The sequence below is a fragment of the Anolis carolinensis genome, unplaced genomic scaffold (genome assembly GCF_035594765.1).
Source record: "Anolis carolinensis isolate JA03-04 unplaced genomic scaffold, rAnoCar3.1.pri scaffold_55, whole genome shotgun sequence".
NCBI lineage: Eukaryota > Metazoa > Chordata > Lepidosauria > Squamata > Dactyloidae > Anolis > Anolis carolinensis.
Window position 1 is genome coordinate 36,611 of NW_026943864.1, and position 26,679 is coordinate 63,289.

Sequence of the window (26,679 nt, forward strand, 5' to 3'; positions counted from 1 at the left end):
AATAATAATAATAATAATAATAGAAGGCCTGATCCTTGCAGCCCAGGAGCAAGCCATCAGAACAAAGGCAATGAAGACCCTAACCAGTACAAGAAAACCGCACTGCAAACTAGAGCTGACAGCTGGCACAACAAAACATTGCATGGAAAGTTCCTTGACAAAATTGAAGGAAAAGCTGACAAGGAGAAGACCTGGCTCTGGCTCACGAATGGGACCCTGAAGAAGGAGACAGAAGGCCTGATCCTTGCAGCCCGGGAGCAAGCCATCAGAACAAAGGCAATGAAGACCAAGATCGAAAAATCAGCTGATGACCCAAAATGCAGACTCTGCAAGGAAACCGACGAAACCATGGATCATATCCTCAGCTGCTGGAAGAAAATCGCACAGACAGACTACAAACAGAGGCACAACTCTGTGGCCCAAATGATTCATTGGAACTTAGGCCTCAAGTACCACCTCCCAGCAGCAAAGAACTGGTGGGATCACAAACTTGCAAAAGTATTGGAAAATGAGCATGCAAACATACTGTGGGACTTCCGAATCCAGACTGACAAAGTTCTGGAACACAACATACCAGGCATCACAATTGTGGAAAAGAAAAAGGTTTGGATCATTGATGTTGCCATCCCAGGTGACAGTCGCATAGATGAAAAACAACAGGAAAAACTCAGGACCTCAAGATTGAACTTCAAAGACTCTGGCAGAAACCAGTGCAGGTGGTCCCGGTGGTGATTGGCGCATTGGGTGCCATGCCAAAAGATCTCAGCCGGCATACACAAGGAAACTATTCCTGGCCTCGATGTGCCTGAAAGGACTAAGAGAGAGGACGAATGGACTGGGAGGGTTATTCCTATCATCCAGCATGCCAATGCCTTAAATCAAGAAACAGCTTTTTAAGATCTACAGAGATACTCTCTATTGCAAAGTCATTTCTTCATAATATCACCTGCTTGTAGCTTAGTCATGACTTTGTACCTTCTGTCCTCCTTCCTTCCTTATTTATTTATTTATTTATTTATTTATTTACAGCATTTATATTCCGCCCTTCTCACCCCGAAGGGGACTCAGGGCAGATCACATTACACATATAGGCAAACATTCAATGCCTTTTTAACATAGAACAAAGACAAGACAAACATAGGCTCCGAGCGGCTTCGAACTCATGACCTCCTGGTCAGAGTGATTCATTGCAGTTAATTGCAGCTGGCTTGCTCTCCCGCCTGCGCCACAGCCCAGGCCCTTTACTTCCTTGATTTAGCTATGCTGATAATCGTGCCATTACCGATCAGGCAGGGAGCTTTGAAATGGTTGAACAGAAGCTCTCTGAAGCTCTAGGTGATCTTACTGCCTATTATAGGGAAAACCAGCTGATTCCAAATCCATCTAAAATGCAGACATGTGCTTTTCACTTTAAGAACAGACAAGCATCTTGAGCTCTGAGGATTACCTGGGAAGGAATCCCCCTGGAGCTAGTTTATTGTTTTTCTTTGAAATACGGTAACTATTTAAAAACATTTAACCTACTGACGCCTCAATTAATGTAATTTTATTGGTATCTATTTTTATTTCTGAAATTTACCACTCTCGGCTTATACTTGAGTCAATGTCTTCCCAGGTTTTTTTGTGGTAAAATTAGGTGCTTATATTCGTGTCGGCTTATACTTGAGTATATCGGTAATCAATGTGTTACAAACACACATACACTCACAGAAAGCAAAACTCTTATATTCAAGGTTTGTGAATTTCTTTGCTTTCCTATATAAGGAAGATTTTGGCTTAGAGACATGTATTTTGAAGCATTTAGTATATTCTGAATCTCTATAATCCTTGTCTGTATATTGTATGTTCTATGACTATAGCATTTATAGGAAATACTGTCTTATAGTTTATATTATTATATTATATATCTGGTTATAGTGGCCTCTTGCCTTAGGAGAAGAGAGAAACCAGGACATTTTAAAAAGGTTTTTTTTAAATCGTGTCAGAAGCAACTTGGGAACATACTGCAAGTTGCTTCTGGTATAGGAGAATTGACTGTCTACAGAGACGTTGCCCAGGAGATGCCCAGGTGTGTTATCCTCCTGCTGTGTTCCATTCAGTGCCGTTTGTCTTTATTTGCTTTGAATTACTGAGTTTCAATATTAACATCATCAATACAAAGTAAAGTAGAGTTTTGCTTATCCAACCTTTGCTCATCCAACCTACTGACGCCTCAATTAATGTAATTTTATTGGTATCTATTTTTATTTCTGAAATTTACCACTCTCGGCTTATACTTGAGTCAATGTTTTCCCAGTTGTTTGTGGTAAAATTAGATGACTTGGCTTATATTCGGGTTGGCTTATACTCGAGTATATACGGTATGGTACATCTCAACCACCCCAATTTCTTTTTTTACGGATTAATTTTGTCTCTTCCTTCTTTCCACCCATTTGACTTATACTTGAGTATATACAGTACTCCAGATTCATTAACCCCAGAAAACGTCCTCATTCCATGCCACAGAGTATTAACATAAATTAGTATCCTAAATGAGAGCCAGTGTGGATGAGGAGGAAACTATTGCCTACCTAGGACATGGAGGGAGAGAGTATTGGGGGAAATTCTGTATTTTTGGGACACCTGGATTTAGGAAGAAAGTGGGTTTCAATCCACTGCAACAACAGTGTATACTTGTCATAAGCCGTGGCTACATGATCCATCCATCATCAAATAAATCTGCTTTTATCAAATGGCTTTGCCTTAATTTCATCAGTCTGTAATCTGGTTTGGTGGAGTGGTTGTGATCAAAGCAGCTCCGATCAATTCATAACAAAGGGGACGGAGCAGGATCCTCTGATGAAAGGCTATGACATCCACAGCTCTTTAATTAAGAATAAAAGTTTGATGGGGAAGCACTGAGAGCTATGTGCAGTTCTACATGCAGTAGGCTGAGGCTTAATTCAGACAAGATGGGAAAAAACAGCCTATGAAATAATTCACCATGATTTACAGGAGTTGTAGGGACTGGGATGTATAGTTCATCTGCAATCAATGAGCACTCTAAACTCTGCCAATGATGGAACTGGAACTAACTTGTCACATAGAAGCTCCCATGACCAAGAAAAAATACTGGAGGTCTTTGGGGAAAATTCACCTTGATTTGGGGGAGTTGTAGTTCACCTCCATCCAGAGAGCACTGTGAACCCCAACACCGATGGATCTGGACCAAATTTGGCACACAGACCTATATCCCAAAATTGGATTACTGGAGTGTTTGGGTTAGGGTTAGGAAACTGACCTTCCTTTCTGGGAGTTGTAGTTCACCCACAACCAGAGAAACTGTGACCTCCACCGATGATGGACCTGAACCAAACTTGGCACGCAGAATCATAATAACTAACTTGACCTACTGGAGGGGTTTGAGGGGTCCGAAAACATAGTGGGAGTTGTAGTTTACCCTACAGCAAGAGAGCACTTAACCTTACCAATGATGCATACAAAGCAAATTTGCCCAACATAACAAGCTTTAAGTACTGATGAAGTTTTTTGGGATTAACCTGGCATTATGTGAGTTGTAGTTCATCCACAACCTGATGGAGTTTTTCGGGTTATGCCGTTAGGACTGGCACCACATGTATCTGCACATGAAAGCAATCCCATCCACAGTATCTGGGCTTCATTTATTTATTTACTACATTTATATCCCGCCCTTCTCGCCCCAAAGGGGACTCAGAGTGGCTTACAAATAATATTTATCTACAGTGTATTATATTATATTAGCACAGCACTACACTAGCACAATATACCAGCATATTGCAGCACACCACTATACTGTACTATTACCGGTAATATTACGTGAAATAAATAATATATAATTAATATTATTATATTGTATTATTATTAGTATTAAATTGCATTGCATTATAATATTATCATCATGTAATATTAATAATAATATTATGATGTGATACAATGTAATAATGCAGTAGAGTCTCACTAATGTAATATTAATAATAATATTATGATGTGATACAATGTAATAATACAGTAGAGTCTCACTAATCCAAGCCTCACTTATCCAAGCCTCTGGATAATCCAAGCCATTTTAGTAGTCAATGTTTTCAATATATCGTGATATTTTGGTGCTAAATTCGTAAATACAGTAATTACAACAGAACATTACTGCGTATTGAACTACATTTTGTCAAATTTGTTGTATAACATGAAGTTTTGGTGCTTAATTTGTAAAATCATAACCTAATTTGATGTTTAATAGGCTTTTCCTTAATCCCTCCTTATTATCCAAGATATTCGCTTATCCAAGCTTCTGCCGGCCCATTTAGCTTGGATAAGTGAGACTCTACTGTATTCAAAAAATTTTAATCTACTGATTAATTTAATTTTATTGGTATCGATTTTTATTTCTGAAATTTACCACTCTCGGCTTATACTTGAGTCAATGTTTTCCCAGTTGTTTGTGGTAAAATTAGGTGCCTCGGCTTACATTTGGGTTGGCTTATATTCGAGTATCTACTGTATATATTATCGTAACACAACCACACAATACAGAGCAGGGAGCTTATATAAACATATATCTCAAATTGAAGGAAATCTAAATCCTTGCTTAAACTACAAAAGGCTGGTCTAAATGAGTCCCTCAATGTATATTTGGTATAAAAAAACTCCACTGTGGCAAAATGAGGCACATTATGATAAAACACATATTGTGCAATTTAAAATCGTTTTCTTTTCTTTCTTCCTCTCTAATAAGAGTTGGGGGACCGATCCATCTCTGGGCGGGGGAGGCTTAACCTTCCATTGCACCCCTGACTGGTTTTTGTTTCAAAATTCCCTCTCTGCGTAGGAGCTCCAAAGGCAGAAACGGGGTTTTCTTTGCCTTAACCGGCACAGGGGGGCCAATTTTGCAACAAAAAACCAGCTGCAGAGGAACAAGGTTTAAGCCTCTTTCGCCCATGCCAGTCTTGACACAAGCTTACTTGAAGCTTTTTAAAAAGGATTTTAAACCACACAGGACTGCACGGAGCTTAGATCTTACTCTGGGAGTGACTTTCGTGGCTTCTGAATGTTTTCTTTGAAACACAGGAGCCCCATGGACCCTCCTTTGACCCCAAAGAGTCCACCCCAGGAATCCACATATTGCATTGCCAATGCTTTCAAGCTCTCCTTCTTCATTTGGAGTGAAGAACCCTTATAATAAACCCAGATTAAAAGTCCTTTTGTAGACAATTATCACTCAGAACAGAAAGGTCACACTTTGATGTCATGGCTGGGATATTTGGCTAGGGTCACAAAAAATGGGGTTTAGTTCTGAAACTCAATGGATGATATGATAATATAATAATACCATATATTCTCGAGTATAAGCCAACCCAAATATAAGCCGAGGCACCTAATTTTATCACAAAAAAACTGGGAAAACATTGACTCCAGTATAAGCCGAGGGTGGTAAATTTCAGAAATAAAAATACATTCCAATTACCATATATACTCGAGTATAAGCCGACCGGAATATAAGCCAAGGCACCTAATTTTATCACAAAAAAACAGGGAAAACATTGACTCCAGTATAAGCCGAGGGTGGTAAATTTCAAAAATAAAAATAGATACCAATAAAATTACATTAATTGAGGCATCAGTAGGTTAAATGTTTTTGTAATTGGGATACATTTGCAAATTCCAGTCAATTACCAGTGGTTTGAACAGAGAAAATGGCTTTTCAGCCCATTATATATATTAATAGGCTGGCTTTCATGATAGTTGTGCGTATGACAAACAAACAAACAAAAGCCTTCAAGAAAAGGCTCTGCTTCCAACAGCACCAAACTTTCCTGAAAGCAGAACGTATTAGTTTCACACTTCAGAGCCAATTAACAGCCAAGCAGACCCGTGTTTTCGCTTAACGGTGCCAGCATGTTTATGCTAAGTGCCTAATGTTACAATCCCGTTTTTTCCGTATCCCATTTCGCCCCCTCCCCAGCTCCTCAAATCAATGAATACGGTACTCCATCATTTCATCTGAAGAAGTGGATTGCAAGCCACAAAAGTTGATACTAAAACAGGAGGGTTGAATGAAAAGTAATGCCTCCACCTTTGTAACTCCTCAACAGATGGCAGTCCTGGTCTGTGGCAGGTAATGGCTTGTTCAGGAGACTCTCATCTACAGTTAGCTCCATTTGGCGGGAAGCCTTAGCATTGAACGGTTGTGTTGTTAAAGTGTGAAGTATGGAACCCTGTGCAGACGGAGAAGCCTTAGCATTGAAAGGTTGTGTTGTTAAAGTGTGAAGTATGCTTGGCTATCGGAAGATCTGTGCACAGTTGGTCCTGTGAGACGCTGGTTGTGGAAACCGAGTGTCGACTTCTTCCCGTGACGGCTTCAGAAAACTTGTTCATCGTTGGCAGAAATGTATCCAATTATCTGGTCATTATGTGGAAAAGTGAATAGTGGTAAAGAGCACATTCTTAGGATTATTTCTGCATTTGATTTATTAAAATATTCCCATCCAAACAGAAGTAACGAAGGTGGAGGCATTGCTTTTAATTCAACCCTCGTAGATTTGGTCTTAAAGGTTCTACAGAACGGCTTTTTTTCCTTTACTTCCCATACTGAAACAAACCAGCATGGCTAACCCTTAACAGATTGCTTGTGTGTATATTGTGTGGGTATACCTTTCCTCCTCTGCAATGCATCCATTCCTGGAGCCAGAATTGACATCTGGACGCGCACGGCTTTGTTTGGCATGCACACATCACACCCTCGCCCACAATTACTTCCCACGCTGTCTTTGTTTTCCGACCGGGGTCTGCAGCCCCCTTTCATTCAGAGGGGAGCAAAGAAATTGGGCAACTGGTTTTCCTCGCACACCTCATTCTCTCTCCCCCTCTCCTGCCACCCCTTCCAGCTTCACTTTCCCCTTTGTTTTTGTTCCAGGAAGTCACGACATCAAGAGCAAGTCAAAGTCAAAGCCACAGCGCAAGGCACAGAATCTTATCTCGCCGGCACAGATACTGCCTGTTGTGTTCCCCTACCAATACCACTTGCTACGCAGGAGAGCTGGAAGGCACAGGACCAGTGAGCAAAGTGTGAGCATACACACATACACACACACACACACACACACAGAAGGCAGACTCATTGGTAATAGTGTGCGCACACAACCAATACAGCATTCCTAATTGGCGCATGGTGTAAAGTGGCAACTCATTGCCAAAGGAGGTATTCTCCAGGGAGCATCCCAAAACAATATTGGAACTACAGTAGAGTCTCACTTATCCAAGCTAAACGGGCCGGCAGAAGCTTGGATAACCGAATATCTTGGATAATATGTAGGGATTAAGGAAAAGCCTATTAAACATCAAATTAGGTTATGATTTTACAAATTAAGCACCAAAACATCAGGTTATATAACAAATTTGAGAGAAAAAGTAGTTCAATACGCAGTCATGTTATGTTGTAATTACTGTATTTACGAATTTAGCACCAAAATATCATGATATATTGAAAACATTGACTACAAAAATGGCTTGGATAATCCAGAAGCTTGGATAAGCGAGGCTTGGATAAGTGAGACTCTACTGTATTTTGGCAGTCTTTAATTTCCTATGGCAACTGGTGGCTCCTGCGTCTGAGGAAGTGTAGAATCTGCTCTGGTTTTCAGTCTGAATGTTAATGCAGCTACGTATATCCAAGGTGCTTCACAAAATAGTATCTGCATTTTGAACGAATCATTGAAGTTGGACTAGAGCTCCATTTCACTAGTATGGAAGCTGCCAGATGTCACTGATAAGTTTCTAAAGCAAAAACAAGAGGAGTTCATGTAAAACTTCTCTATTGCGAAGTCATTTCCTCATAATAGCCCTTACGTGTAGCTTAGTCATGACTTCGTACCTTCTGTCCTCCTTTCTTCCTTTTTTACTTCCTTGAGTTAAATTATGTTGACGATCGTGCCATCGCCGCTCAGGCAGGGAGCTTTGAAATGGTTGAACAGAAGTTCTCTGAAGCTCTAGGTGATCTTACTGCCTATTACAGAGAAAGCCAGCTGATTCCTAATCCATCACTATGCTGACGATTGTGTCATCACTGCTCAAGCAGGAAGATTTGAAAGGGTTGAACAGAAGCTCTCTGAAGCTTTAGGTGCTCTTACTGCCTATTACAGGGAAAACTAGCTGATTCCTAATCCATCACTGCTCAGAGAGCTTTGAAATGGTTGGACAGAAACTCTCTGAAGCTCTAGGTGATCTTACTGCCTATTACAGGGAAAACTAGCTGATTCCTAATCCATCACTATACTGACAATCGTGCCATCACTGCTCAGGGAGCTTTGAAATGGTTGAACAGAAGCTCTCTGAAGCTTTAGGTGCTCTTATTGCCTATTACAGGGAAAACCAGCTGATTCCTAATCCATGCACACATGTGCTTTTCACCTTAAGAATAGACAAGCATCTCGAGCACCAAGGATCACCTTGGAAGGAATCCCAATGTATTAAGGGAAGCAAGAAGGAAAAAGTTACAAAAATGGTACAGAACTCCTTCACAACTTTCACGTTTTTTACCAGGGATGAAGGATAAGTGTTGGCACGGTCGTGAACAAAGAGGGGTGTTTATATCATATGATATGGGAGTGCGATCAAGTGCAAGAATATTGGAGAATGGTTGAAGGAGAAATCAATAGAATGCTAAATCTACAAATAGTAATACAGTAGTCTCATTTATCCAACATAAACGGGCCGGCAGAACATTGGATAAGTGAATATGTTGGATAATAAGGAGGGATTAAGGAAAAGCCTATTAAATATCAAATTAGGTCATGATTTTACAAATTAAGCACCAAAACATCATGTTACACAACAAGTTTGACAGAAAAGTAGTTCAATACGCAGTAATGCTATGTAGTAATTACTGTATTCACGAATTTAGCACCAAAATATCACGATGTATTGAAAACATTGACTACAAAAATGTGTTGGATAATCCAGAACGTTGGATAAGTGAGTGATTTTCCATGGCCAAGTAGAGATCCGAACCTTGCTCTCCAAATCCTAATGTGGTGACTCTTTATTCTCCCAGCAAACCTACTGGGTTTGTTAGCCGGGGAAGGTGTGACTCTCCCACGGTTCCCTAAATATTATTTGGGAACCAGCCCACAGATATGCCAAATCCCTGCCTGAACTCTAGCAACTACATACTGTCTCTTGGTACGGAAATATATGTGGTTTCTTTCGTTCTTGACAAGTGTTCTCACCCATGTGTTTATTCAGACTCTGATTGCAGCTATTATCAACAAAAAAGCAAATATTGATACAATGTTCTGATATGACAAAGCAGCACAGCAATGTTTGAAAAATGGGAATAAACAACTAGTAAAATGTTGTAAGCTTTCATGGCCGGGATCACTGGGTTGCTGTGAATTTTCCGGGCTGCGTGGCCATGTTTCAGAAGCATTCTCTCCTGACGAAAATGCCTACATCTATGGCATCATCAGAGGTCATGAGGTCTGTTGTGGGGTTTATAACAGGGCACTTGATGAACCAACCTGGACACACCATATTATTTGAGAACACAGAAATGATGGACCACTCTAACAACCAGAAGCATTCTCTCCTGACGTTTCACCCACGTCTATGGCAGGCATCCTCGGAGGTTGTGAGGTCTGTTGGAAACTAGGCAAGTGGGGTTTATAGCATCACATTTGATGAAACAACCTGGACACAGCATATTATTTGAGAACACATAAATGGTGGACCACTGTAACAACCAGAAGCATTCTCTCCTGACGTTTCGCCTACATCTATGGCATCATCAGAGGTTGTGAGGTCTGTTGTGGGGTTTATAGCAGGGCACTTGATGAACTAACCTGGACACATCATATTATTTGAGAACACAGAAATGATGGACCACTCACAACCAGAAGCATTCTCTCCTGATGTTTCGCCCACATCTATGACAGGCATCCTCAGAGGTCATGAGGTCTGTTGGAAACTAGGCAAGTGGGGTTTATAGCATCACACTTGATGAAACAACCTGGACACAGCATATTATTTGAGAACACAGAAATGATGGACTACTCGAACAACCACCATGTCAGACTACACAGAGAAGCCACTGAAACCTACAAGCAGGTGGACAATTTCAACGGAAAGGAGGAAACCATGAAAATGAACAAAATCTGGCTACAGAAAGCACGCTGAAAAAGGATCCGGCTATCCTTAATACATTGGCAGCTGAGGGGGGTTTGATATTTAGCTTGTCAGCCGCTTTAAAAATAGAAAGATAGACACTTAGCACATGCCCATTATTATCCTCTGCTGTTATTACTGCACATATTTTGGAGCTGAGCCATGGTACCAAGACCTGGATGAGATCCAGCTGGAAAGGGAGGAAAAGCAATAGAGCTTGCACCAAACTTATTTTTGCTGTCATATTCATACTAGAAAAAGGGAGCTCATTTGCTCCAATATTAACTATGCAGTGTAACCATCCCCGGCTTTTATCTAAAGTTACAGGAACTGACCTATAGTTTTCCAAAATAGGCTCTAATTTAATGTTTAATAGGCTTTTCTTTAATCTCTCCTTATTATGCAACATATCTGCTTATCCAACGTTCTGCCGGACCATTTACATTGGATAACCGAGACTACTGTACTACTTTGGTTCATACAAAGTGCTTATATTGTCTATATAAAGGCTATATGATATATGCAGAGGCAAAGCTATATAGGCAATAGTCTACTATTTTCTGGCTTATGGTCCCTACACCAGCTTGGTTGTAGCTGGGGCTAACAGCGGGTGCTCATTCCTCCAAGGTCATGTGGCCACTGGCATGACTGCATGGAGCGCCGTTACCTTCCCGCCGGAGCGGTACCTATTGATCTACTCACATTGGCATGTTTTCGAACTGCTAGGTTGGCAGAAGCTGGGGCTAACAGCGGGAGCTCATTCCTCCAATGTCATGTGGCCACTGGCATGACTGCATGGAGTGCCGCTACCTTCCCGCCGGAGCAGTACCTATTGATCTACTCACATTTGCATGTTTTCGAATTTCTAGGTTGGCAGAAGCTGGGGCTAACAGCAGGTGCTCATTCCTCTCCCTGGATTTGAACCTGCGACCTTTTGGTCCACAAGTTCAGCCGCTCAGCGCTTTAACACGCTGTGCCACCGCCCGCCACTCTGAAAATCCCTAGAGGAGACATATTTTGTCAGATGCAGGTAGATGAAACTGTGGGCACAAGGGTCGTACTGTAGTTGCTTTTTGTTATATGTTTGACTCAGTTTTTATTCCATGTAAATGTTACTCAATAAAAATGATTTTTTTTTAGAAGCAATAAGGAACCAAAGCTCTGTAGCAAGGATGAAAGGGGCATTGATTTCAGATGAGAGGTAACTGCGAAGGCGGAGGGGCACCATCAAAGTTAACCCAGCGTGTGCTGAGAATGCAGATTCGCAGAGAGGGAAATCTGTGACATCAGCAGCTCGGCCTGGCCTCTCCTTTAAAAATTGCTCTGCCTGTTTGAACAAGAGAGCCGGCCGATTTCTTGGCGAGAGGAGTCAAGATGCCACCAAAAAGACAAGGAAGAAAGGAATGTGTGGAAGATAAGAGCAGGTGATGGAGTGCACGGCGCCGGCGCCGGCGGGGGTTTAATCTCAGGTCTCCTTCTCCAGGCGACGCAGAGGGTAATTTTTCTTGGAGATGAATGCTGTGCTCTGGCAGCCACCGTCTCCACGTGGCACAGAATCAACAGGAGGAACAGCAGAAAAGGCCATGATAAGCCCGACCTCTGGATCAAGGGGTTGGACAGACAACTGAATTAACCACTGGGTTCATTGCAGTGGTTGGAATGCCTATTTAAAACTGCTATGTGCCTGTAATGCAGCTAAATGTATAGAAAGTTGACCTGAAAGGAATAATAATAATCTATCTATATAAAAGAGTGATGGCATCAGGGCAACCCGCAAAACAACAAAACTACAGGCCCCCCAACCTCGAAATTTGACAACACAACCCATCATTAATGGCTCTAGGTTGATACAACAAAAAGAAAAGAAAAATAAAGTCCTAATTACACGGAGAGAAATAATAGTTTTTATCCAATTGCTGCCAGTTTGAAGGCTAAGCTCTACCCACTTGGTCTCCTAGCAACCTACTCAGCCCAGGGGACAGGCACAGTTAGGCCTCACTTAGGCCTCTTCCACAGATTATCAGATTTTAACTGGATTATATGGCAGTGTAGACTCAAGGCCCTTCCACACAGCTATATAACCCATTTATAATCTTATATTATTTATTTATTATTTATTTATTTACAGTATTTATATTCCACCCTTCTCACCCCGAAGGGGACTCAGGGCGGATTACAATGAACACATATATGGTAAACATTCAATGCCAACAGACAAACAACATATATAGACAGACTCAGAGGCATTTTTAACATTTTTTTCCAGCTTCACGATTCCGGCCACAGGGGGAGCTGTTGCTTCACTGTCCACTAGTGGCTGTACTTCCTCATTCCTTTCCTCGTGTTTTGCTGGCAGTTTTTTATGATGTTGTAAATTAGTTAAATTAGCCTCCCGCATAAAGCGTACCTAAATTTCCCTAATTGACAGATGCAACTGTCTTTCGGGGCTGCATAGGTCAACAGCAAGGGTTATTATCTGCTTTGCACTGGATTATCTTGACTCCACACTGCCATATAATCCACTTCAGTGTGCATACTAAACATAAAGACAACCACACAACAGACATTCAATACCACCACTACCTCAACAATTTCTCACCAACACCACCAGACAACACCACAGCAACGCGTGGCCGGGCACAGCTAGTGATTCTATATAAAAATGTCATGTACATTTGTAGGACTGAGTAAACAACAAAACCACTGAACCAAATCACACCAAATTTGGCCACAAAAGACAGCCAACCAATCTATGTCTTTCAAACAAACAAAAAAACCCTGGAAAATAAAGTCCAAATTAGAGAAAGAGGAAGAGCTATTTTCAACCCTGGTTGCTGATCAGAAGGGTAGGCCCCGCCCCCTTTAGGCCCTGCCCACTTCATCTCCTAGCAACCCCCTCGGTCACAATGGCACCAGGGTACAGCCAGAGTTCAGGCTTTTTAGGCTGCAAGGCTATTCATTACTATTCCACTCGGCCAACAAAGCATTCCCATAAGCCACAGCAATGCGTGGCCGGGCACAGTTAATAATAATAATAATAATAATAATAATAATAATAATAATAATAATAATAATAGATCTGTCAACTGCAAAAGGCCACCCTACTGGGATCTGCGCGCATCATCCAAAAATACATCACACAGTCCTAGACACTTGGGAAGTGTTCGACTTGTGATTTTGTGAAACGAAATACAGCATATCTATCTTGTTTGCTGTGTCATACAATAATAATAATAATAATAATAATAATAATAATAATAATAATAATAATAATAATAAAAAACAAGAAAAACTCAGCCGCTATCAGGACCTCAAAATTGAACTGCAAAGATTGAACTGCGGGCCCGGGCTGTGGCGCAGGCAGGAGAGCAAGCCAGCTGCAACCAGCTGCAATGAATCACTCTGACCAGGAGGTCATGAGTTCGAGGCCCGCTCGGAGCCTATGTTTGTCTTGTCTTTGTTCTATGTTAAAGGCATTGAATGTTTGCCTATATGTGTAATGTGGTCTGCCCTGAGTCCCCTTCGGAGTGAGAAGGGCAGAATATAAATGCTGTAAATAAATAAATAATAAATAAAGACTTTGGTAGAAACCAGTACAGGTGGTCCTGGTGGTGATGGGCACATTGGGTGCCGTGTCAAAAGATCTCAGCCAGCATTTGGAAACAATAGACATTGACAAAATTACAATCTGCCAACTGCAAAAGGCCACCCGACTGAAATCTGCGCGCATCATCCGAAAATACATCACAGAGTCCTAAACGCTTGGGAAGTGTTCGACTTGTGATTTTGTGATACAAAATCCAGCATATCTATCTTGTTTGCTGTGTCATACAATGTCGTTGTGTCAATAATAATAATAATAATAATAATAATAATAATAATAATAGGAAGTGTCCGAGGTGTGATCCAATACAACAGCCAGCAGAGTGTCTGTTGTGGACTCATCTTGTTGGGATGCCTTAGCATTGAACGGTTGTGTTGTTAAAGTGCGCAGTATGGAACCCTGCGCAGACGGGGAAGCCTTAGCATTGAACAGTTGTGTTGTTAAAGTGTGAAGTAGGGAACCCAGCATATCTATCTTGTTTGCTGTGTCATACAATGTCGTTGTGTCATTAATAATAATAATAATAATAATAATAATAATAATAATAATAATAAAACTTTACTTCTAGACTGCCCTCTATTCCCAGAGGGACTCAGGGTGGTTAACATACATATAAACGGCAAACTTTCAATGCCACGACTACTTCACTAATATCAAAAGTATAAAATGACAATAACATACACGTTTTCATAAAAATCCCACATTAAAAAAATATATATATTTAAACAGTCAGTAAAAATATTATTGCACAGAGCGAGTGTATACCTGGACCGATTTAAGTGACCAAGTTGCTGAAAATGTTCAGTCACTTGGACCATAGCTGCTATGGAGTGGGACTGAGAGTAGGGCCTCCTCCGCTGACCGAAGTGCCCGAGATGGTCGATACAGGGAGATGCGATTTGACAAATAGCCTGGACCTGAGCTGTTTAGGGCTTTATAGGTAACAACCAGCTCTTTGTATTTAGCTCAGAAACAGACCGGCAGCCAGTGGAGCTGCTGCAGCATGGGAGTGGTTCTCTCCCTGTTAGTACCTGGCTGCCGATCGCTGAACTAGCTGTAGTTTCCAAACTATCTTCAAAGGAATCGTTTTAAAAATAAAATGATGTGGGTGGGGGAAAGGAATCGAATGAAGGCGGGGAGAGAGAGAGAGAGAGAAGCTTCAGGAGGCTTTTCCTTTGAATGATCTTGAACCTTGCAACCATCCTGACGGTAACTCTTCTTTCCTCCTGGCACGGCTGGCTGAGCGTATGTCAGGCGTAATTGCCAGCTGCACTCGTTGGGGGGTAATTTAGCTCAAGCAGCAACTGCATCTTTACACCGTGGGGTTGTATTGTGATGCAGGCTTTTGTTTCTGATTTCTCCAGCAGTTTGCTGCCAGGAAAAGAGGTGGGCAGCAGCAGAGATGGAAGAGAGAAGTGTCTGCTTTGGTTCATAGTGGATTCCTCTTCTCTGAAAGCCCGAATGCTGCTTTGGAAATCTTCAAACATGTGTGCATACTGTTAATGTGGGATTTGTGTTTATAGTGTTTAAATGCAATTTGTGCCATGCTTGTATTGCAACTGATTGCATCATCCAGAATGTACCATAGTGTGGAAAGAGTTAATTGCCAAGAAGCTATGATGAACTTGATGTGTGGCTGGAACTAGGGAGTATCCAGACACAAGTGTTTGTGCATAACGATTGCATCAGTTCAGTTCAATTCAGTTGAGTTCTGTCTGCCTAGAGTTCGAGTCAAGTTCTGTTGGAGAACAGAACAGTCCTGTGTTCATCTGTCGTCTGCAAGTCTGTTTGTGTTGAATACTGCTGCATACAGTAAAACTTTGTAAATAGTTTTACCAATGTCTCTGAGTGTCTCTTTGTTCTGCGTTCCACTGCTTCCATCCAACTACTGCTGCGCTGCAAATACTCTGACACATACATATATACGAGATTCCACCTGAACATGAGGGAGAAATTCCTAACTGGGAGAGCTGTTCAGCAGTGGAACTCTCTGCCCCGGAGTGTGGTGGAGGCTTCTTCATTGGAGGTTTGAAACAGAGGCTTTATGGCCATCTGTTGAGGGGGATTTGAATGCGATTTTCCTGCTTCTTGGCAGAATGGGGTTGGACTTGATGGCCCATGAGGTCCCTTCCAATTCTAGGATTATAGGAATCTACTAGCTGTGCCCGGCCACGCGTTGCTGTGGCAAAGTGGTGGTGGTATTGGTTAAAATTGTTGTGTAATTTTTATTTGACGTTATTTCTATTTTTTAATTAATTTTATTGTAAGTTATCTTTTTATTTATTATATTTTATTATTTTCTTGTATTATTTTTAGTTATTTTTTGTTATTATGGTATTTTATTGTATTAATTTTTTAGTGTTTTTTATTATTTTTTATTGGGTTGCTAGGAGACCAAGTTGGAGGAGCTTAGCCTTCTAGCTGGCAGCAATTGGATAAAAGCAATTATTCCTCTCTCTCTCTAATTAGGACTTTATTTTTCTTTTCTTTTTGTTGTATCAACCTAGAGCTGTGGATGATGGGTTGTGTCGTCAAATTTCGAGGTTGGGGGGCCTGTAGTTTTGTTGTTTTGTGGGTCGCCGTGATGCCATCACTCTTTTATATATATAGATGATAAGTGATATCTATATATATATAAATGTGATGTATGTTGTAGGACTGAGTTAACAACAAAACCACTGGGCCAAATCACACCAAATTTGGCCAAAATTATTACCCTAGAACGCAAGTACCCAGACTTCCAAGCAGCAAACCTATTCCATTGTATTCCAGCACACCAAACTAGGATTCCCATAAGAAAAAAACAGCCAGGCTTTGAGGCTCCAAGGCTATTTACTGCTATTCCATCTAGCCAACAAAGGATTCCCATAAGCCACAGCAACGCGTGGCCAGGCACAGTTAGTATGAATCTAAAAGCTTATGACTAGCAATTGTTGACATTTCATGGTAATTCTTAGCGCTGTTGGAGAACAGTAGGCAATTGTCAGAAATGTCTGCCATAGCAGAGAAAATTTGAAAACTATGGTATCACTGATATAAAGCACCAAATTTTGACATCATTTTCATCATTTACCAAAGTATCCAACATCTCACAGCCTGAGTGAGAATGTTGTTGTTAACCTTATTTACAAACCACCTTTCCTCCGAAACCAGTCAACAAAATAGTTGAAAACAATCCAGTCATTTCTAACATTTACTAGTACATCATAATCATCATCATCATTATTATTATTACCGTATATACTCGAGTATAATCTGAGTTTTTCGGCCCTTTTTTAGGACTGAAAAAGCCCTCCTCGCCTTACACTCGGGTGAAGGTCCTGATTATATTCGGGTCAGCTTATACTTGAGTATATATGGTACATTGATTATTTTTCCTCTATTATTATTGATATTATTACATTTATTTTTCTACTCTATTATTATCATTTCATTTATTATTTTACTCTATTATAATTGTTACTACTACATTTATTTTATCTTATTTTTATTATTATTGACACATTTATTATTTCACTGATATTATTACAGTAGAGTCTCACTTATCCAAGCTAAACGGGCCGGCAGAAGCTTGGATAAGTGAATATCTTGGATAATAAGGAGGGATGAAGGAAAAGCCTATTAAACATCAAATTAGGTTATGATTTTACAAATTAAGCACCAAAACATTGTTATACAACAAATTTGACAGAAAAAGTAGTTCAGTACGCAGTAATGTTATGTTGTAATTACTGTATTTACGAATTTAGAACCAAAATATCATGATATATTGAAAACATTGACTACAAAAATGGCTTGGATTATCCAGAAGCTTGGATAAGCGAGGCTTGGATAAGTGAGACTCTTCTGTATTACATTTATTATTTTACTCTATTTATCATTACATTTATTATTTTACTCTATTATTATTGTTACTATTATATTTATTTTACTCTATTTTATTATTATTGATACATTTATTATTTCACTGATATTATTGTTATTATTACATTTATTATTTTATTCTATTATTACATTTATTATTTTATTCTATTATTACATTTATTATTTCACTCTATTATTATTGTTACTATTACATTTATTTTACTCTATTTTTATTATTATTGATACATTTATTATTTCACTCTGATATTATTACATTTATTATTATATTTATTATTTGACTGTATTTATTATTATTCTTACATTTATTATTTTACTCTATTATTATTAAAAGGCTAGGTAAGCACATGTACATTGAAGAAGATGAGAATGATGACTTGATCAGAGTTGGACAGTCTTATCTTAAATTACAGTTTTATGTAAATATTCAAAAACGTTTAGCCTACTGATGCCTCAATTAATTTAATTTTATTGGTATCGATTTTTATTTCTGAAATTTACCACTCTCTGCTTATACTTGAGTCAATGTTTTCCCAGTTGTTTGTGGTAAAATTAGATGACTTGGCTTATATTCGGGTCGGCTTATACTCGAGTATATACGGTATGGTACATCTCAACCACCCCAATTTCTTTTTTTACGGATTAATTTTGTCTCTTCCTTCTTTCCACCCATTTATCAGTAGATGTCAGCATTTAACAGGGCAGGCTGGGAACTGTCCTGCATTGTTTAAAACATTAATTGCTGTTCAGACATTTTCCAGCATGTGTTTGTTGTTGACTTTTCCAAAGTCATGGCAGATATACTAACAAATGTACTTATTCCAACAAATCAATGCCAGCAGCTGCGGAGAGGACAAGGCAGGAATAATTAAAGAGATGAGCAGTAGGCGGCAGTCCTTACTTGTGAGGAGGCCTGTTCCTGCGCTTATTGTTTTAATGCTGCTTTTAATTTGCTTGCTGGTAAGAGTTTTAATGGTTTTGGAGGGTAATTATTGTTTTATGTTTGCTAACTGACAACATAAGCGTGCTGAAAATCCTTTTGATGAAGAGCAGAATAAATGCATCAAATAAATAAACTGAAATTACTCCTCTGCAGAGGTTTGAAATACTGCACTGGGTACCATAGCTTGGAAAAGCTACCGTATATACTCGAGTATAAGCCAACCCACCGTTAGCCCCAGCTTCTACCAACCTAGCAGTTCGAAAACATGCAAATATGCAATATATACCGTATATACTCGAGTATAAGCCTACTTTTTCAGCCCTTTTTTTAAGACTGAAAAAGCCCATCGGCTTATACTCGGGTAAGGGTCCTGGTTGGCTTATATTTGGGTCAGCTTATACTCGAGAATATATGGTACATTTATTATTTTTCTGTATTATTATTGGTATACATTTATTAATCTTCTCTATTATTGTGGCTACTATTACATTTATTTTACTCTATTATTATTATTATTATTATTATTATTATTATTATTACATTTATTATTTCACTCTGATATTATTATTATTATTATTATTATTATTATTATTTTATTTTATTATGACACAGCAAACAAGATAGATATGCTGGATTTCGTATCACAAAATCACAAGTCGAACACTTCCCAAGTGTCTAAGGCTGTGTGATATTATTATTATTATTATTATTATTATTATTATTATTATTATTATTATTATTTTATTGTATGACACAGCAAACAAGAAAGATATGCTGGATTTTGTATCACAAAATCACAAGTCGAACACTTCCCAAGTGTCTAGGGCTGTGTGATTTATTATTATTATTATTATTATTATTATTATTATTATTATTATTATTTTATTGTATGACACAGCAAACAAGAAAGATATGCTGGATTTCGTATCACAAAATCACAAGTCAAACACTTCCCAAGTGTCTAGGACTGTGTGATGTATTTTCAGATGATGCGTGCAGATCCCAGTAGGGTGGCTTTTTGCAGTTGGCAGATCGTAATTTTGTCAATGTCTATTGTTTCCAAATGCCGGCTGAGATCTTTTGGCATGGCACCCAATGTGCCCATCACCACAGGGACCACCTGCACTGGTTTCTGCCAGAGTCTTTTAAGTTCAATCTTGAGGTCCTGATAGCGGCTGAGTTTTTCCTGTTGTTTTTTGTCAATGCGACTGTCACCTGGGATGGCGACATCAATGATCCAAACCTTTTTCTTTTCCACAACTGTGATGTCTGGTGTGTTGTGTTCCAGAACCTTGTCAGTCTGGATTCGGAAGTCCCACAGTTATTATTGCATTTATTATTTTACTCTATTATTACACTATTCCAAGAATAGCCTGCTGTTAGCCCCAGTTTCTGCCAACCTAGCAGTTCAAAACCATGCAAATATGAGTAGATCAATAGGTACCGCTACGGCAGGAAGGTAACAACGCATCCATGCCAGTGACCACATGACTTTGGAGGTGTCTAGGGACAACGCCGGCTCTTCGGCTTAGAAATGGACATGAGCACCAACCCCCAGAGTTGGACATTACTGGACTTAACATCAAGAGAAAACCTTTACCTTTACCTAAAGCTATTTTAAAAACCCTTCTCTGAGATCTTGGGAAAGAAAGCATGGCCTTCTAGACTAGACAGTACAGGGCTGGAAGGACCAATGGTCTGACCCAATACAAACGCGGCTTCCTTTGTTTCAGTTGTGTCATACTTGTGTTGTGACAATGTTGTCACAACAAGATGGTTTTCTGCCTGCCTCCCAAGCCTTCCGTCTGCTTTCCCCTCCTTCTCTGATTAGAGGGTTTCGTTGGCAATGAGGAGGTGTCTGCATGCATAGGTTACTCAGTCTCTGTTTGTGTAGGAAACAATGAGTAATGGTATTAGTAAAGGCAGATTGCTTGCTGCAAGCATCGATCTCCATTCTTGGCTGCAGCTGCAAACTGCATTTTTCTCTCCATAGTATTTCTCAGCCATGTATTTCAAGCAGAAAGAATTCCCAGCACCCAGTTTATATCTGGACTTGAACTCTGCTTATTGGGCTGCAAAATAAGTTAATGCAATTTTCTTTTTCATTCATAGTACGGAAGGTAAAGGTTTCTCCTCTTTTGTTGAAAGTATGCAATCCGAAGGTAAAGAAGAAAACAGAGGAGAAGTACCGTATATACTCAAGTATAAGCCAACCTGAATATAAGCTGAGGCACCAAATTTTATCACAAAACTGGGAAAACCTATTGACTCGAGTATAAGTTGAGGGTGGGAAATGCAGCAGCTACTGGAAAATTTCAAAAATAAAAATAAATATAGATACAGTAGAGTCTCACTTATCCAAGCTAAACGGGCCAGCAGAAGCTTGGATAAGTGAATATCTTGGATAATAAAGAGGGATTAAGGAAAAGCGTATTAAACATCAAATTATTTTATTTATTTATTATTTATTTACAGCATTTATATTCTGCCCTTCTCACCCCAAAGGGGACTCAGGGCGGATCACATTACACATATAGGCAAACATTCAATGCCTTTTAACATAGAACAAAGACAAGACAAACATAGGCTCCGAGCGGGCCTCGGACTCATGACCTCCTGGTCAGAGTGATTCATTGCAGTGATTCATTGCAGCTGCTCTCCAGCCTGCGCCACAGCCCGAGCTGTGTTATGATTTTACAAATTAAGCACCAAAACATCATGTTTTACAACAAATTTGACAAAAAAGCAGTTCAATACACAGTAATGTTAGCTTGTAATTACTGTATTTACGAATTTAGCACCAAAATATCACGATATATTGAAAACATTGACTACAAAAATGCCTTGGATAATCCAGAAACTTGGACAAGCGAGGCTTGGATAAGTGTGACTCTACTGTACTAATAAAATTACATTATTTGAGGCATCAATAAGTTAAATGTGTTTGAATGTTTACATAAAATTGTAATTTATGATAATAATAATAATAAGAAGAAGAAGAAGAAGAAGAAGAAGAAGAAGACTTTAATAAGATAAGACTGTCTGATTACCTATATACTTGAGTATAAGCCGACCCAAACATAAGCCAGCCGGGATCCTCACTCGAGTATAAGCCGAGGGGAGCTTTCTCAGCCTTAAAAAAGGGCTGAAAAACTAGGCTTATACTCGAGTATATACAGTAGATTTAAAACAAGAACACATTGACTGAAAATGGACTATAGGACTATCAAAGTAAGAAGTCAACAAATTTTTATTTTTTTAATTTTTAATTATTTTTATTTTCTTTTATTTTTTATTTTTCTTCCTTTTCTTTTTCTTCCTTTTCTGTTTTCCTACTTTCTATATAATCAAAATGTTCCCACTCTTCCGATGTTAATTTACTTTATTTCATATGATAAAAACCTTAATAAAAATATTTTTTTTAAAAAGATTTCCCCAGTCATGTCCGACTCTTGGGGTTGGTGCTCATCTCCATTTCCAAGATGAGCGGGCCGGTGTTGTCCGTAGACACTTCCAAGGTCATGTGGCCAGCATGACTGCATGGAGCGTTGTTGCCTTCCCGCCGGAGCGGTACCTATTGATCTACTCACATTTGCATGTTTTCGAACTGCTAGTTTGGCAGAAGCTGGGGCTAACAGCAGGAGCTCACCCTGCCCCCGGATTCGAACCTGCGATCTTTCGGTCCGCAAATTCAGCAGCTCAGCACTTTAACATGCTGTGCCACTGGGGGCCTGTACAAAAAAGCATACATTTGCAAAAATAACATTGTCTTTGTGGGTGAAACTGGTTGCCTGAAAAGGTGTGTTAAGGCATAATTATGTACGTAGATGTACATTAGGAGAAATGTGCATGCTAAAATTCACAGTTCCGGTTTGAATAGTGTTTTTAAAAAAAGAAAATAAAAGAAAACAGCAACTGATGTGCAAATGGGACAAAATGATTGCGAAAAGGAGACAACACCAATTGGATACATTTTGTCTGTCACTCGCTGGAACCATGACGTTGAAATGCATATATTCTTGAAACTGACACTAAAATGTGATATACAGTATTAGGAAAATTGTTTTTGAGAAATAGTCACAGGAGGAATGTGCGCACAAATATATATGGATTTCTGAGCAAGGTTATACAAAAAAACTTTTCAAATGGAAATGGTGAATGAAGAACATCTCAAGATTTGGTAGCTCCCATGTCAGAGGAGCACTGACTGCGCTCTGGGTTTTAGTCTGATATTTAAAGGAATTATCAAAAATATTGCAAGTATCTGGTGGAATACTTTGAACGGCTCCTTTAAAGTTGAGAGTAATACCTGGAGCAGATTGAATGTCCCACTAACATGGAGGATATCACTGTATTTTAAGAAAACATAGATTTGGAAGATGTCACATACGGTAGTTCAAGGATGGAAAATGCCAAAAGATATCAACTCGGTTGACTCAAGAAGTTTCAACAACAAATGCTTCCTCCCTTCCCAGCATTGCCACAGCTTTCCTATGAATATACACCACCCCACGAAGTACATATCATCTGCTAAATGATAATAACAGAACTCTGGATCACTCTCTGACTTGAATATCAAGCAAAAGTGGGTGCTAGAAATAATATCATACGAAAGCTGACTGGCACAACCCGGAGATCACAACCGGACACAGTGAAGACTTCTTGCGCTATGCCATTCTGCTGCTGAATACGAATGCCCAGTGTTAAAATAGTGAACGTGGCTCTTAATGAGACATGCTGCATCATCACATGATGTCTATGCCCAACACCACTGGAAAAATTATACTGTTTAGCTGGTATTGCACCACCTGACATCCCTAGGGAAATAGCAGCCAATAACGAAAGGACCAAGGCATTGACATCTCTGGCCAATCCTCTATTCGGATACCAACCAGCATGCCAACGCCTTAAATCAAGAAACAGCTAAGATCTTCAGAGACACTCGCAGGAACACCTCAGCAAGTGAGAGTCCAAAAGTGGCAGGTTAAAACCTGGAACCTCAATCCATGGCTGATACAGAATGAGAGACTCCCTCCATGGCACACAAAAGACTGAGCGACTTGGAAGGCTCTGAACAGACCGTGCTCTGGCACCACGAGGTGAAGAGTCAATATTAAGAAATGGGTTTACAAAGTGGAGTTTATGACATGCGAGTGTGGAGAAGAGCAAACCTCAGACCACTGACTACAATGCAGCCTGAACCCTGCCACATGCACAGCGGAGGACCTTCTCACAGTGACGCCAGAGGCACTCCCAAGTGGCCAGCTTCTGGTCCAAGGACACGTAATATAATGCCAAGTTTTTAATGTTGTATTTTTAAATACATGATAACTGTACCCTCAATTTACTTCTGACATGATAAATAAATAATATCATACTGAGATAGATATTTCAAGTGTGGGCATACAGGGCCGGCCCTAGGTAATTTTCAAGTGTAAGCGAACAGAATTTTGGCGTCCCACCACCCCAAACCAATCACTGAAAAATAAAAGCATTGGATAAGCAAAAATGTTGGATAATAAGGAGGGATGTGCGCATGTGGGAGCACCTCAATTGCGCCCCCTAGAGGATGGTGCCACAGGCAACTGCCTAATTTGCCTCACGGTTGAACCGCCCCTGTGGGCATGCTATTTACATGAACAATTTAAAGCACAAAATTGAGCGCAAATATGCACACGCAAAACCTAAGTCTGGATATGATGATTAAATAGCCTGTAGCAGTTAAAAACTTTCTTTTGGTGCTGAAAAGATAGCCAAGGGAGACTCCTTCTCTAGGGAGAAAATGCAGTGGAGAGGGAGACTCCAAAGAGGGAAGGGAAATGAACTCCTTCTCACCATGCCTCCTCTTTTTACAAGTTGATGAATTTTTTCACAAGTCTGACATTCTGTGTAACATAGCATAACACTGCCACATAGATCACTTCTGTTCTGGCTGCCAGCCCTTTTTCAGGATCCTATATTCCATACCCTTTCACCCCATCCCATAAGTGAGCCAGCAAGTCATAGACGCTGCAGATGCAGCTTTTGTACGTTTGTGCTGCCTCTTGTTGACCTTCCATTGCAGTGGTCAAAACTGTTATTCTTTTGCATGGCCTTTGGTTTATAAAACTGCGAGCGCTGTGCTTTCGAACGGTGTAATTTATAGAGTCTATTGGCATCACTTGGGGAAGTCCTGGTGGGCGGAAAGCAATTAGCAAATACATTTCATACTTGACAGCAACAACAAGAGCAACAACAATGTCATCGCTTAGGGCCTGGAGTGCAGCGGCCATAGTGGCCCAGTGTTTCTTCCAAAGGCCTAAACTTTTGGCCAAAGGAAGGAGGCAGCCAGATAGTTGCAAACCAAAGCACCGTTGTACGAGGGTTGAATGAAAAGTAATGCCTCCACCTTCGTAACACCTCAACAGATGACAGTCCTGGTCTGCGGCAGGTACTGGCTTGTTCAGTAGACTCTCCTCTACAGTTCCATTTGGCAGGAAGCCTTAGCATTGAACAGTTGTGTTGTTAAAGTGCGAAGTATGGAACCCTGCGCAGAATGGGAAGCCTTAGCCTTGAACGGTTGTGTTGTTAAAGTGTGAAGTATGGAACCCTGCGCAGAATGGGAAGCCTTAGCCTTGAACGGTTGTGTTGTTAAAGTGTGAAGTATGGAACCCTGCGCAGAATGGGAAGCCTTAGCATTGAACGGTTGTGTTGTTAAAGTGTGAAGTATGGAACCCTGTGCAGACTGAGAAGCCTTAGCATTCAACGGTTGTGTTGTTAAAGTGCAAATTATGGAACCATGTGCAGATGGGGAAGCCTGAGCATTGAACGGTTGTGTTGTTAAAGTGCAAAGTATGGAACCCTGCGCAGACGGTCGGTCAATGCGACTTAAGCAATGTGCAGTCATTGAATTCTTCACCGCAGAAGGTGCCACCCCAAAGGAGATTCAGCAGAGAATGCAAGCTGTTTATGGTGATTGTGTTGATGTGAGGTTAAAGAGGTTGAGGTAGGAACATCTGACTTGCGTGACAAAGAAAGAGTTGAACGTCCTGTGACAGCAACCACTGAGTTTCACAAGCAAAAGGTTGACAGATTGATTTAGGACGATCGTTGTATCCCTCAGAGAGAAATTTCAAGCACAATTGGCATTTCACAAGAATGTGTGGGTCACATTATTGCTTTGCATGGTGATCGGAAGATCTGTGCACAATGGGGACTGTGGGACGCCGGTTGTGGAAACCGAGTGTTGACATCTTCCCGTGACGACTTCAGAAAACGTGTTCATAGTTGGCAGAAATGTATCCAATTGTCTGGTGATTATGTGGAAAAGTGAATAGTGATAGTTAAAGACCACATTCTAAGGATTATTTCTGCATTTGATTTATTAAAATATTCCCATCCAAACTGAAGTAACGAAGGTGGAGGCATTACTTTTCATTCAACCCTCGTATAATTCAACTCTGTTTGGTCTAGTTCTTCACAGCAAAAAGAAAACAGTTTTTTTCCCCTCTGCCATGTGCAAATCCTTTTTGAGGCACCCTAAGAGGTCTCTCTTCCCCACCCCTATATCTCATACCACTCCCCCCATCTTCTCTTTTCCAGTCTAAATATTCTTCCAGCGTTTATTTTCTCACAGGATTTGTTTTCCATGGGGGCAGATTTGCAAATGCTCCAAATGAGGTTCGTAATAAGGATTTAAAAGATGAATAATGTTGGTCTGGAAGAACGAACCAATAAATCACACGAATTGAGTCATTCATCATCCACTGGAAATGTGCATGCTAAAAATCTCCCTGAATGGATCTGTGGCTGACAGTTTCTTAACTCACAGGATCCCGGTGCATCTGGCACGGCTTTGCTTGTTGGGTGTAAGCCCACGACTCAATGGGATGAAAGGGAAAGCACTCTGCACATGCTCCTTGTTGTTTATGCCATGTGCAAAAGGCCCAGTCCCTATGCTGTCTGGAGATTTACCATATATACTCGAGTATAAGCCGACCCGAATATAAGCCGAGGCACCTAATTTTACCATAAAAAAACTGGGAAAACATTGACTCCAGTATAAGCCGAGATACCAATAAAATTGCCGTATTTT

At 40.1% G+C, this 26,679-nt stretch overlaps 1 protein-coding gene and 1 long non-coding RNA gene across 7 annotated transcripts in view; one reads left to right on the plus strand and one right to left on the minus strand.

The window, feature by feature from the left end:
• The window catches only part of LOC134295007 (uncharacterized), a 30,281-nt gene extending 14,666 nt beyond the window's left edge, over positions 1-15,615 (plus strand). The window contains exons 1-3 of one of the 3 annotated variants that reach the window (XR_010001590.1): positions 2,737-6,133; positions 6,932-7,083; positions 11,046-15,615. This is a non-coding gene — a long non-coding RNA (uncharacterized LOC134295007). Of the gene's footprint in view, positions 1-2,736; positions 7,084-11,045 lie in introns of those variants that run through there. The other 2 variants (XR_010001589.1, XR_010001588.1) reach the window with 2 other exon arrangements.
• Positions 1-26,679, minus strand: part of LOC134295006 (neurexin-2-like) — an 87,400-nt gene that overhangs the window by 36,530 nt on the left and 24,191 nt on the right. The gene's annotated exons all lie outside the window — the stretch shown is intronic.